The sequence below is a fragment of the Tursiops truncatus genome, chromosome 2 (assembly GCF_011762595.2).
Source record: "Tursiops truncatus isolate mTurTru1 chromosome 2, mTurTru1.mat.Y, whole genome shotgun sequence".
In the NCBI taxonomy this organism is placed as follows: Eukaryota; Metazoa; Chordata; class Mammalia; order Artiodactyla; family Delphinidae; genus Tursiops; species Tursiops truncatus.
Window position 1 is genome coordinate 175,882,636 of NC_047035.1, and position 14,247 is coordinate 175,896,882.

Genomic DNA, 14,247 nt, shown 5'->3' on the forward strand with positions numbered 1-14,247 from the left:
ATTCTCAGGCCATCAAAAACTGAGGGATATTTGCCATTAGCAGACCTTCACTAAGGGAAAATCTAAAGAGTGTAAAAGAGAGAGAAGGAAAGTGATCTCATATTCAAAGTCTGAAATACAGGGACTTACCTGGTGGTCCAGTGGGTAAGACGCTGAGCTCCCAGTGCAGGGGGCCCAGGTTCGATCTCTGGTCAGGGAACTAGATCCCACCTGCTGCAACTAAGAGTTCGCAATGCCACAACTAAAAAGAGTTCCCGCGTGCCACAACGAAGATCCGGCACAGCCAGATAAAAAAATAAATAAATATTAAAAAAAAAACAAAAACAAAACCCAAAGTCTGAGATACAAGCACAAATGGAGAGAGATGTTCACTAATAGCTGTGACAGAGTAATAGCATTTGGATTTAGGCGCCTGCCTGAAATACCGCCGACAACAATAAATAAAGAGGTAGGAGTGAAGGATTAAAAGGCGCCTGAGAAACCTTTTGGAGGTGACGATATATTCATTCTCCTGGCTGTAGTGATTGTTTCACTTACGTTGGAACTTTTCAAACTGTACACTTTTAATATGTACAGTTTATTGTATGTCAATCATACCTCAATGATTCTATTTTTAAAACAAATGGAAAGCAGAGAAATTGGTAAATATACGCACAGAAAGAAATAATATGAAATGATAACTGTATAAAGCAGCAATATCAAAGTTTTAAGGGGTTAAAAGAATTTAAATGCGTGAGCACCACAGCATGTTATCCCAGAAGGGAGACAACTCTGACAGGGATGAGGGCTCAGCAGGTGGAGAGAGACATTGTTCAATCTGAGACTTTGATAAGTTAATGATGCCTGTTGTTTTTGGAGAACAGTATCAGAGTGCACAACTTCCAAATAATAGTAGGTACAACAGAGTTAGAAAAAAAAATTAATCAATTCAAATAGAAGGAAACAGAGGAGAGAAAAAGAATCATAGAAAAGATGGGACAAATGGAAAGCACAAAATAAGATTTCACATAATGTAAATAAATTAAATACCTTCTTCAAATGCAAAGATTGTCAGACTATATTTTTTTACTTTATTTTATTTTTTACATCTTTATTGGGGTATAATTGCTTTACAATGGTATGTTAGTTTCTACTTTATAACAAAGTGAATCAGTTATACATATACAGATGTTCCCATATCTCTTCCCTCTTGCATCTCCCTCCCACCCTCCCTATCCCACCCCTCCAGGTGGTCACAAAGCACCGAGCCAATATCCCTGTGCTATGCAGCTGCTTCCCACTAGCTATCTACCTTACGTTTGGTAGTGTATATATGTCCATGTCTCTCTCTCGCTTTGTCACAGCTTACCCTCCCCCCTCCCCATATCCTCAAGTCCATTCTCAAGTAGGTCTGTGTCTTTATTTCTGTCTTACCCCTAGGTTCTTCATGACATTTTTTTTTCTTATATTCCATATATATGTGTTAGCATACGGTATTTGTCTTTCTCTTTCTGACTTACTTCACTCTGTATGACAGACTCTAGGTCTATCCACCTCATTACAAATAGCTCAATTTCGTTTCTTTTTATGGCTGAGTAATATTCCATTGTATATATGTACCACATCTTCTTTATCCATTCATCCGATGATGGACACTTAGGTTGTTTCCATCTCCGGGCTATTGTAAATACAGCTTCAATGAACATTTTGGTACATGACTCTTTTTGAATTATAATTTTCTCAGGGTATAGGCCCAGTAGTGGGATTGCTGGGTCATATGGTAGTTCTATTTGTAGTTTTTTAAGGAACCTCCATACTGTTCTCCACAGTGGCTGTATCAATTTACATTCCCACCAACAGTGCAAGAGGGTTCCCTTTTCTCCACATCCTCTCCAGCATTTATTGTTTCTAGATTTTTTGATGATGCCCATTCTAACTGGTGTGAGGTGATACCTCACTGTAGTTTTGATTTGCATTTCTCTAATGATTAGTGATGTTGAGCATTCTTTCATGTGTTCGTTGGCAGTCTGTATATCTTCTTTGGAGAAATGTCTGTTTAGGTCTTCTGCCCATTTTTGGATTGGGTTGTTTGTTTTTTTGTTATTGAACTACATGAGCTGCTTATAAATTTTGGAGATTAATCCTTTGTCAGTTGCTTCATTTGCAAATATTTTCTCCATTCTGAGGGTTGTCTTTTGGTCTTGTTTATGGTTTCCTTTGCTGTGCAAAAGCTTTGAAGTTTCATGAGGTCCCATTTGTTTATTTTTGTTTTTATTTCCATTTCTCTAGGAGGTGGGTCAAAAAGGATCTTGCTGTGATTTATGTCATAGAGTGTTCTGCCTATGTTTTCCTCTAAGAGTTTGATAGTGTCTGGCCTTACATTTAGGTCTTTAATCCATTTTGAGCTTATTTTTGTGTATGGTGTTAGAGATTGTTCTAATCTCATACTTTTACATGTACCTGTCCAGTTTTCCCAGCACCACTTATTGAAGAGGCTGTCCTTTCTCCACTGTACATTCCTGCCTCCTTTATCAAAGATAAGGTGACCATATGTGCGTGGGTTTATCTGTGGGCTTTCTATCCTGTTCCATTGATCTATCTTTCTGTTTTTGTGCCCGTACCATACTGTCTTGATTACTGTAGCTTTGTAGTATAGTCTGAAATCAGAGAGCCTGATTCCTCCAGCTCCGTTTTTCGTTCTCAAGATTGCTTTGGCTATTCGGGGTCTTTTGTGTTTTATTTTATTAAAAAATTTTTTATTTTATATTGGAGTATAGTTGATTAACAATGTTGTGTTAGTTTCAGGTGTACAGCGAAGTGATTCAGTTATACATATACATGTTTCTATTCTTTTTCAAGTTCTTTTCCCATTTAGGTTATTACAGATTATTGAGTAGGGTTCCGCATGCTATACAATACATCCATGGTGGTTATCTGTTTTAAATATAGCAGTGTGTACATGTCAATCCCAAAGATTGTCAGATGTATTTTTTAAAAATCACCTATATTCTTTTACAATGAACATATCTAAAATGTTAGTTTCCAGAAAAGTTGAAAGTAAAAGGATGGAAAACATACCCCAGGAAATCACCAAACAGAAAGTTGGTGTACCTCTATTAAAATCATAAAAAATATACTTTCAAGCAAAAATCATTACTAGAGAAAAACAGGTTAACTTTATAATGATAAAAGGGTCAGATCCTTAGAAAAGATAACAAGAGACTTCCCTGGTGGTTCAGTGGTTAATACTCCGTGCTTCTAGTGCAGGGGGTGCAGGTTCTATCCCTGGTCAAGGAACTAAGATCCCACATGCCACTCGGTGCAGCGCGGCCAAAAAAAAAATTTTAATTTCTATGTACCTATTACGATAGCTTCAAAATGTAAAAAGCAAAAATGTTCCATATGATTAATTTTGGCCATTGAGATATGAGTAGAATTGTGGTGTGGCAGTTTCCTAAAAGTAAGGCAGTACATGACCTTTGCCCCTTTTCATGCTTTCCAACCTGCTGTTGGCAGGAATGTGGTCCTGATGTCTGGAGATGGAGCGGACTGTGGAAATGTGGGTCCTGCCCAGGGGAGGAGCAGCCTGGGTCCCTTAGGACTTTGCGGAGTTGAACCACTGCTGCAGACTCTTGTTGTAATAAACCTCTGTCCTCCGTAAGCCACTGGTTTTTGGACTCTGTTTCTCACACCAGAACCTAATCTTAACTAATACAAAGTGAGTTTACAGAAACTAAGGAAGTAGACAGTTTTGCAAAGGAGGGAGAAAAATCATCATGGCTTTCCTAATCCCAAAGAGCTCCTGTGATGTTACTATAACGCTTAGGTAGTCAGTAGGACAGAAGAAAAAATAGTTTCCTCAAATGACAGCTGGCAATATATTGCATATGGTTTATTAATCTGTGCTTCTGCCTCTTTCAGCGATTTGCCAGTTAGGAAGGAAACAGAAGATTAATTAGGTTCATTTAGACTTCTTTTTTTTTTTTTTTTTTTTTTACCTTAAGAACTTACAGTTCATGGAAATTGCAAAATGGGCCATTTGTGCTTAAAATCCTCTATAGGAAATTTAATTGAGTAAATGCAATATCTCTCAGAGAGAATGCACACATTCTAATTTCTGTTCTGTGATACCTGGTTACAATCTGTTTGCGATCCCTAGAGACTAGTTTTGTTCCTGCTGCTATTGCTGCTGCTGCTGTTTGCTAATCCAGTGACAAAACCCAGAGCAGAATTGCTCAAGCCCAAACACTTGCCAGGTAATATTACAGGGATGAGAATATGAATCACCGAGAAAGTCAAAGGAAGATTTCAATATGGAAAACCAATGCCAGTGACCTCCGTAAATGCTCTTCAGGACCCCAACTCTGAAAGCTAGTAAGTTCTGGCACATTGTGAGCGGTGCAAATCCACCCTGGAGCGTATTGGAGGGTGTGACCTAAGACTGCAAAGGGCAGAGGAATATGGGGCACGAGACGCTCCATCAGTGAACCAAGTGAGTGGTTTCCAAACTGGGAGCACATGAACTCTTGCCAAAGGGTCTGTGGGTGTAGATGCTTTATAGGAAATCAATTTCCAGATTCCAAATTGTTTCTGAAATTTATGTATCTAAAAACGTTCCTGTGCACTAAGCCTCGGCCCGGTTTTCTCATCCTACCTTTTTACGATCATCCTTCTTCCACTTTACAAGACTCCGAGATATACTCCAGTCACCAAAGAAGACAAATCATCTCACCGTAAAACCCTAATTTATTAATTTTCTTACAAAAGTCACACTGAATGGTAGAACTAATTTTCACCGCAAATAATGGTATCCATCATTCCATTATTCAAAAAGGATAATGCTCTTGGCTTCTGTATCTCTAATAATATTACAGAGTTGAAGGGCAAAAGACGACTAGTCACCCAAACAATGCTTCTTTTCTCAAAATAAGTAATATCCTCCTTAAGCCATGTTCTCATTTGGTAGAGACACATGATTTACTAGGCATCTGGAAGCCATTCTTTTAAGACGTCTTCACTGTTTCCTTTGGTGTTTTTGGGAGACATCACCCGGATATTATTAATCCTCAGTTTGTTTTTCCAAAATATCAAGTCTCACATTAAGTCCTTTATTCTCCATGAGGATTTCTGGAGTAATCACTTCTTGGCTAGACTGCACATTTTCTATATCAAATAACTTTCCCTGCATTCCAGTGTATTTGCCCTGAGTTTCTACTTTTTAAAAAATCCAGAACAGGGACCAAGTGCTACTTGACATAAAATGGGGTGAAACTTTTTTTTATGGTATTCTGTCTTCTTACTTAGATAAAAGAGAGAGTTTAGAACAAAAAAGAGAGACTTTGAATAAAATAATTTATAAAAAGATTTTTTAAAGACTCAGAATAATTGCATAAAAATAAAGAAGCAAATCAGAACACTTAACTAGGCTATTCATCCTAGATATTCTTTTTTTTTAAACTTATGATTACAGTGTGTTTAAATTATTTGCAAACAACCTTAGATATTCCTGCTAGAGGATAGAGAATATGATAAGGTGACAGAACCACCATGATAACGCACTGGGAATGAAGACCAAAATTAGAACCCACTTGATGAATGATACATGAAGGGTGCTTCAGTAGATTATTAGTTCCAGTGATTTCTTCACTCTGTTGAAGTGGTGTCAGATTATCCACACCCTTGCCATGATTTCATGGTGGGCAAATAATAGCTCCCAACCTTTGGCTTTGAGCTTGGCCATGTGAGTTTTTGGATCCATGGGATGTCAGTTGATGTGATGCAATCAGAGGCTTGGAATGTCCATGAAAGTGACTCACTACAACAAGTACATCCCACAGGTAGCCACTGCCCCGAGCCTGAGTTCCGGAACAAGGCCTGGAACCAAGCCCAGAAGCAGAGCCTGAAGCAGAGCACTTACGCAGGGCTCGCCTAGGTGAGCCAAGCTACAAGAACTGCAACTGACCTGAAGGTCTGTGAGTACAGATCCACGTGTACCACTGCGTTTGGGCTCTGTGTCTTGCAGCATTCTTGCAGCACTAGCTACTTGTCACAGAAGCTTTGCCCTCTCCAATGTCTGAGTTCATCAGGACTGGGTCTCTTAAGTCTGCGTGTGATTAGCCAGGCCTGGATGATGGAGCACAGCCTTTTCACAAGGTGGTTGGCCCTGGTTTTTCTTGAGAAGCTGATTGGATCCTGTTTTTTTTTTTTCTTTTCTTAAAAATCACAGTGATGGGCAAGACTCTTACTTGTCTTTTTTTTTGTTTTTTGTTTTTCTTACTTGTCTTTGGTATTGCTCAACATTTCCAAATTTCTAAATGACATGCTTAAACTGCTATGGCTTGGTTTTTCTTTTTAGAGAGTATTGCTGACTCTTTATTCTGGAAGTAGAGGGTATAATTCTGTTGCCACCACTCCTGCCCCATGCTACCCATACACATCCCCTCTTCCAACACCTATTTGACTGGAAGAACTCTCAAATGTCAGCACCTGTAGATCTTTGCATTCATGCTGGTCAGTGTCAGATCTTCTGCCTGAAGATGGAAGTCGGGTTGCCAACGGGAGGAAGGGTCCAGGAGAGGGGGCGGCGGGGATGGTCAGCATTCCGGGAGCCCATATTTACTTAGTTCCATGATTTCCGTACAGTGTTTTCAGCTGCTCCTGGCGCCCTGACTGATAAACCTCTCTGTCGGGGAAAAGGTTTGTAAGTCCAGCTCCTCCTTGAACAAGGCTTTCAAGCTCTTTTCCTGTTTTCAGTCTACTCTTCACCTTTAGAGATGCCTCCAAGTTCTGAGTCTTTCCAGGTCTATTTTTCTGCAAATGTTTTATTTTTATTGGCTTTGATCCCTTCAAGCTTTTAGGTTTCAGCTTTCTCTTCTCGGCTAAGCCATTTCAACCCTTCTGTTTTCTATTACCCACATTTTGTTGACTTGTTTCACCCATTTCATCTTCCCTCCCGTTCTCTTTCCCCACTGTCATTTTAGGGATGTAGCATACAGGTTTAATTAACCCTGTAGGCCAGTTTTTATCATTTCTATAAAATGATAGAACTGGTAAGAGAAGGTGCCTCTATGGGTTTATTTTTTATTTTTTCATTTATACAGAAATGAAGCACACAACATGCCTGCCTCAGTGCTCCCCAAATTCAGTTTGAGATTCTGTCATTTTGATTATCTTTTCACTCAAATCTTCCAATCAAAAGGACAATCAATTGCACTACATGTATATACGAGATAAAGATCTGAGAAAACACTTCTGTGTTTCCTTCAAGTCAAAATGTTTAAGGCAATCCTACACCACTTTTACTTTAGAATCAAAATCATTTTGATTAATGCATATGAAATGACCTTTGATATATGGCCTAATTTTGAATAATCTGTATATATATAAATTACTCATATGTTCTACGTCTATTGTTTCTTACACAGTCCTAATCATTTACTATAGGAACACAGGCTCATTGTAACACATCAGAAGATAAGCAGGTATATAAATGAAAACACTAATAATTCTTCCCCATCCATTCACTTTCTAAGGCAATGTATATTATTGATTTGCTCTGAAATCATCCACAATTTGTACATATACCTAAGAAATAATATGTTAAAATTGTTTCACTAATTCAAGACATTGGGATTCAAGATACAGTAGACAATTTATTCCAGAGTAAGGCACTAGGCTGACATGTAAAATTGTAAAGGTTATAACTGGAAAGTCAATTTCCTGACTCACCGATATTGAAGTTATAGAAGGGAAATGAGTGGATTTCCAGGGAAGAGCTTTTTGGAGAGAGCTGTGCTAGCCATCTTTTTTCTACTCACCTGCCCCCCAACCTCAGTTCAGAAGGAAGGAAGAAGAAGGACTTTAAGGAGACTACTCAGAGAGCTTAATATGTGTCCTTTATCCTGTGCAGTTGTGAGGAGGGGAGGAGATGGTGGGTGAGCCTGGGGGGTGAGAGACAGGCAGAGTAGAGTGGCTCTGGCAGCAAAATGGAGGAAAGCATCTATTGCGATAGGACTGACCTGTGCTCTAGAGTTTGCTGAGCAAATAATGTGTGAGTGCTTGCCATGGGCCAGATTTTGGCTGTGGGTGAAAAATACACTGGGGGTTGGAGGAGGTGGGATGGTAGCTATAAGACCTCAGCAGAAAGTAAATGTATGAACTGTAGATTCCCAAGAATGTAGTCAGAAGGAAGAAGGCTGTTTTGGGATGGAGCAAAATACAGTGGGAAGGGCCACCAACACTGCAAGATTTTTGAAATTCTAAGGAAAAACATTCACAAGAGAATGAGCCAGATTAGGCTTAATGCAGTGAATGCAAAGGTAGTTTATGACAGGGCAGAGAATTTAGAAGATTCCTTGTCCTTTTACTTCTTCTTCTTTCACTCTCCTTTCTCACCAAAAGGGCTAGACTGAGACTACAGAAAGGAAATAGTGAAGACAAAGTACAAACAAGAAGCTGACCAAGCTTATTCTGTGAGGCCAGTATCATCCTGTTACCAAAACCAGACAATGGTATCACAAAAATAGAAATTACAGGCCAATATAGGTAAAGAGGTGCAAAAATCCTCAGCAAAGTATTAGCAACCAAACTCAACAATACATTAAAAAGATCATGCACCATCATCAAGTGGGATTTATCCCAAGGATGCAAGGATGGTTCAATATCTGCAAATCTATCAGTGTGATACACCATATTAACAATTTGAAGAATAAAACCATATGATCATCTCAATAGATGCAGAAAAAGCTTTCAACAAAATTCAACATCCATCTGTGATTAAAACTCTCCAGAAAGTGGGTATAGAGGGAACATATCTCAACATAACAAAGGCCGTATATGCCAAACCCATTGCTAACGTCATACTCAATGGTGAAAAGCTGAAAGCATTTCCTCTAAGATCAGGAACAAGCCAAGGATGCCCACTCTCACCACTTTAATTCAACATAGTATTGGAAGTCCTAGCCGTGGCAATCAGAGAAGAAAAATAAATAAAAGGAATCCAAATTGGAAAGCAAGAAGTAAAACTGTTACTGTTTGCAAATGATGTAATACTATACATAGAAAATCCTAAAGACAGCACCAAAAAACTACTAGAACTCATCGACAAATTCCGTAAAGTTGCAGGATATAAAATTAATATACAGAAATCTGTTGCATTCCTATACACTAATGACAAACTATCAAAAAGAAAAATTAAGAAAACAATCTCAGTTACCGTCACATCAAAAAGAATAAGATACCTAGGAATAAACCTACCTGCAGAGGTAAAAGACTTGCACACAAAAAACTATAAAACGCTGATGAAAGAAATTTAAGATGACCCAAACAGATGGAAAAATATACTGTGTTCATGAACTGGAAGAATTAATATTGTTAAAATGACCATACTCCCCAAGGAAATCTACAGATTTCATGCAATCCCCATCAAAATATCAATGGCATTTTTCACAGAACTAGAGCAAATAATTCTAAAATCCATATGGAAACATAAAAGATCCTGAATAGCCAAAACAATCTTGAGAAAGAACAAAGCTGGAGGTATCACACTCCCTGATTTCAAACTATACTACAAAGAAAGCTACAGTAATCAAAACAATGTGGTACTGGCACAAAAAAAGACACACAGATCAATGGAACAGAATAGATTCCCAAGAATCTATTCAGAAATGAACCCACACTTATCTGGGCAATTAATCTATGATGAAGGAGGCAAGGATATAAAATGAGGAAAAGATAGTCTCTTCAATAAGTGGTGCTGGGAAAACTGGACAGCTACATGGGAAAGAATCAAACTGGACTATACTCTCACACAAAAATAAATTCAAAATGGATTAAAGATTTAAATGTTAAGACCTGAAACCATAAATCTTCTAGAAGAAAACATAGACAGTTTCTAGAAGAAAACTTTGACATCAGTCTGCAAAATTTTTTTGAATCTGTCTCCTCAGGCAAGGGACACAAAAGCAACATTAAACAAATGGGACTACATCGAACTAAAAAGCTTTTGCACAGTAAAGGAAACTATCAACAACATGAAAAGGCCACCTACTGAATGGGAGGAGATATTTGCAAATGATATATCTGATAAGAAGTTAATATCCAAAATATGCAAAGAACTCATACAACTCGACATCAAAAAAAACAAACAACCTAATGAAAAGATGAGCAGAGGACCTGAATAGACATTTTTCCAAAGAAGGCATACAGATGGCCAACAGGCACACGAAAAGATGCTCAACGTCACTAATCAATCAAAATGCAAATCAAGTCCACAATGAGATACCACTTCACACCTGTCAGAACGTCTATTACCAAAGAGACAACAAATAACAAGTGTGGTGAAGATGTGGAGAAAAGGGAACCCTTGTGCACTGCTGGTGGGAATGTAAATTGGTGCAGCCACTGTGGAGAACAGTATGGAGGCCCCTTAAAAAATTAAAAATAGAACTGCCATATGATCCAGCAATCCCACTTCTAGATATTTATCTGAAGAAAACGAAAACACTAATATGCATGCCTGTGTTCACTGTAGAATTATCAACAATATAGCCAAGATATGGAAGGAACCTAAATGCCCATCAATAGGTGAATGGATAAAGAAGGTATATATATACCACACACACAATAGAATTATTACTCAGCCATGAAAAAAAATGAAATCTTGCCATTTGCAGCAACATGGATGGACCTAGAGGGTATTATGCTGAAATACGTCAGAGAAAGACAAATACTTATGATTTCACTCATATGTGCACTCTAAAAAACAAAACAAATGGACAAACATAACACAACAGAGAGTTACAGATACAGAGAACAAACAGGCGGTTGCCAGAGGGGAGCAGGGTGAGAGGAGGAAAGAAATAGGTGAGGGAGATTCAGAGGCACAAAATTCCAGATGCAAAGTAAATGAGTCATGGGTGTGCAGGTACAGTGTGGGAAATATAGCTCAAAATTAATATGTAATATCTTTGTATAGTGACATGTCATAGCTATAGTTATCGCACAGAAATATCAAATCACTCTGTTGTGTACCAGGAACTTACATAGTGTTGTAGGCCAATTATACGTCAAAAACAAACAAGCAAACTCATAGAAAAAGAGATCAGATTTGTGATTACCAGAGGTGGGTGTCGGGGGGAGGGGGGTTGGATGGAGGGGCTCAAAAGGTACAGACTTCCAGTTATAAGACACATAATTGCTAGGGATGTAATGTACAACATGATAAGTACAATTAACATGGCTGTAGCTTACATATGAAAGAGTAAACCCTAATTGTTCTCATCACAAGGAAAAATTTTTCTCTATTTTTACAATTTTGAATCTATATGAGATCATGAATGTTCACTAAACTTATTGTGACAATAGACTTACTGTGATAACTTGTGACAATCACTTCATGATGTATGTAAGCTCATTACGTGGTACACCTTAAACTTACACAGTGGTGCATGTCAATTATCTGTCAGTAACACGGGAAGAAAAAAAGATTAACTTAGTGTGTAATGGAGGTTATCAACTAAATAAAAATTTAGCTGTGGGGGGAGAAAGATATAAAGATAACGAGATATAAAGCACCCCCCCAGAGCCCTCTCCTCAATACGGGAAAACTCTGTAGGGCCCCCCAGGCCCCCAGACTCAGAGCTCTCCCTGTGGTTGTGGTAACTGGACTGCAATTCAGCCTTCCTCTGGTCCAGTCCTGCTGCCTTTGCTCCCCTGGAAAGAGTCCCCGGTACTTGTCTCACAGGCATTTCTCCATGTTGGACGCTATTTCCTTAGGGACCTGACCCACGGTGGCTTAGTAATAGTCTCTCTGCTTCTACTTTTGCACCTTAATAGCCAGGATAGCTTCTTAGCAACATGAATCAGATCATGCCACGCCCTCCTTAAAATCCTCCGATAACTTTCATTTGCTTCTGGAATAAAATCGGACTCTGTCATGGCTTCAAGGCCCTCCCGTCTGCGATCCTGCCCGACTCACCATCCTCTTCTCTCTCTCTGCTTCCTGTGCTCCCCGCCACTGGCCTTCCTTCTATTCCAGGGATTTTCAAAAGAGTTTAATGGACTCCTTTTTTTTTGCCAGTACTCCAATTGGAAAACCCAGTTCTGCCAACGGACTGCCTAGCACATACTGGTATCCAAAAAAGCACTTACCAAATAAATGAATCTCTAGGAAGTTAGAATCTAAAAAGAGAGCCATTTCATTTCTGAACATGCTCGTGGTCCATCGCATATCACTGAGAAGGCCGCTGAGGCTGGACTTCTTTGATTGTTTGTCTCGATCTGTAAGGAAAGGTTGGACCTGGGGAAGTGGGCCGTTAGGACTTCATCAGACCTCGTGCAAATTTTCCCAGCATCAGAATTCTGTTGAAATCTCCTGAAAAATTCCATTAAGAGGCAATCTTGTCCCATAATGAGACTTAACTCCATGATCGCACAATATAGCGATTGTACTTCCCTGATTCATGGTGTTCTCCACTGTCAGTCCTTTCCTGATTGAGGTATCGGACACTCAGACCAACCTTGCCTGTCACCTTCTCCTGGTTATGGCCTGTAAATGCTCCTGTTGGCTGCCTCACACCCCTGGGCCTCACTCTAACACCGATGAATGGGCCCTTGAAACCCACTGAGCCCCCCGTTTACAGAATGTTATGTTTGCTATTGTGTCCCCCACTCCCATTCATATGTTGAAGTCCCAGTTCCTCAGAATGCAACCTCGGAGGAGAGAGGGTCTTACAGAGGTAATGCAAATTAAAATGAGCTAATGAGGATAGTCCAATATGATGGCTGTCTTTAGAAAAGGGGGACATTTACACACAGAGACAGGTATATGGGGAGGACATCCCATGACCATGAAGATGTCCATCACAAGCCAAGAGAGGCCTGGAACAGATCCTTCCCTCACAGCCCCAGAAGGAACGGACGCTGCTGACACCTTGTGTTTGGACTTCTAGCTTCTAGAGCTGTGAGACGGGATGCTTCTCTTGTTAGGCAACCGGAGCAAATACTGCCACCGCATCCGTGCCTCATCTGCTGTGCCCCAGGGGTGCTGAGCTGCCCTGAGCCAGGGTGGCTGGTCTCACAGAGAGCACATTCAGCTGGCAGAAGGTGGGGGGGGGGGAGTCGAACATGTTCAAGCCTGTCTCAGCTGCCCATGGCAGACCTTCTCTAAAGGACACTGGACAGAACTGGGTCATGTTCTAGCTGCAGGCAGTGCGGGGAGAGACCTCTGCCTCAGCAAACAGCTGGGTGCTCTCTGTGTTGAAGGCTCTTTTCCATAACACAGCCACTCAGAATCATCAAACTGGTTCATCAGTTGTGTCCAGGGAGATGTGGGCCTCACCTTTCCGGCACCTGGTTCAACAAAGAACGTCAGGTAGCCAGCCATCTTTGACCAGATGATTCATCGATTGTGCTCTTTCCGCGGATCAGTCTCTCTTCTAGCTCTTAGGGGTACAGACTTGAAGGAGACAGAAAAGGTCCCTATTTCATGGTGCTCACTGCAGTGGTAGGGGACAGGCAAAGAGACAAAGACTAGTTAAGTCCTCCTGGGAGGCTTCTTTCGGTGGGGTGGTCAGCACTCTGAGAAGTGGTCAGTTAAACTGAGAGCTGAGACACAGCCACGTCAGTGCTTCCACATGGCAAGAAAAAACTGGAAGAAGCCAGCTGGGAAGTCTACAAATTTAAGTATTATTAGAAGCTTTTTTTCTTGGAAAATCTCAAGGTTAATAAATTCCAGCAAATTCCAATTTTGCAATCAGATTAAGCAATGGGAGATTCGGCCCCTTGGCATGCATTTGGCACATGAGGACACAAATGCTCAGATCGTGGTCGGTGCTGGCTTTTCCCTCCTTTGCGAACCAAGGTCAATTGTCCAGAACTTTGTAGATCTCTGGCCAGTTTCTACATAGGGCTCAGTAAACGCTCTCTCACACAGCTGATTAAAATGCACAAGTGAAATAAAGTACCCAAAGAAGTTTCCCTGCTTCCAGGACCACTCCAGAATGCCTCTGAAAGGTGGACCCTCACCAGCTTGTTTACCTTCACCAGTTTGTGACATGCATCAACTCTACAGCTAGGATGCTGTGACTGTCTTTGAGTGTAATCTCTCTTTTTTTTTTTTTTTGAATGGGCCCTTTATACCTATTGGCACGGAATCTTCCTTTCTGGTGTTCGCAACTCTAGGGTTCTCTGGAGGTAGAGTCCCCTTCGGGCAAAATGATTCCACTCCTAACAACTTTCACACTCTCAAGAAGAGAAGAAGACCCCAAA

The 14,247-nt window shown here is 40.2% G+C and overlaps 1 long non-coding RNA gene across 1 annotated transcript in view; it reads right to left on the reverse strand.

The window, feature by feature from the left end:
• LOC141278124 (uncharacterized) overlaps window positions 1-12,164 on the reverse strand; it is a 54,599-nt gene extending 42,435 nt beyond the window's left edge. Inside the window, exons 1-2 of the long non-coding RNA XR_012330467.1 lie at window positions 12,130-12,164; window positions 11,350-11,437 (exon numbers count right to left, since the gene is read on the reverse strand). This is a non-coding gene — a long non-coding RNA (uncharacterized lncRNA). The remainder of the gene's footprint in view (window positions 1-11,349; window positions 11,438-12,129) is intronic.
• Window positions 12,165-14,247: the final 2,083 nt, after the last annotated feature.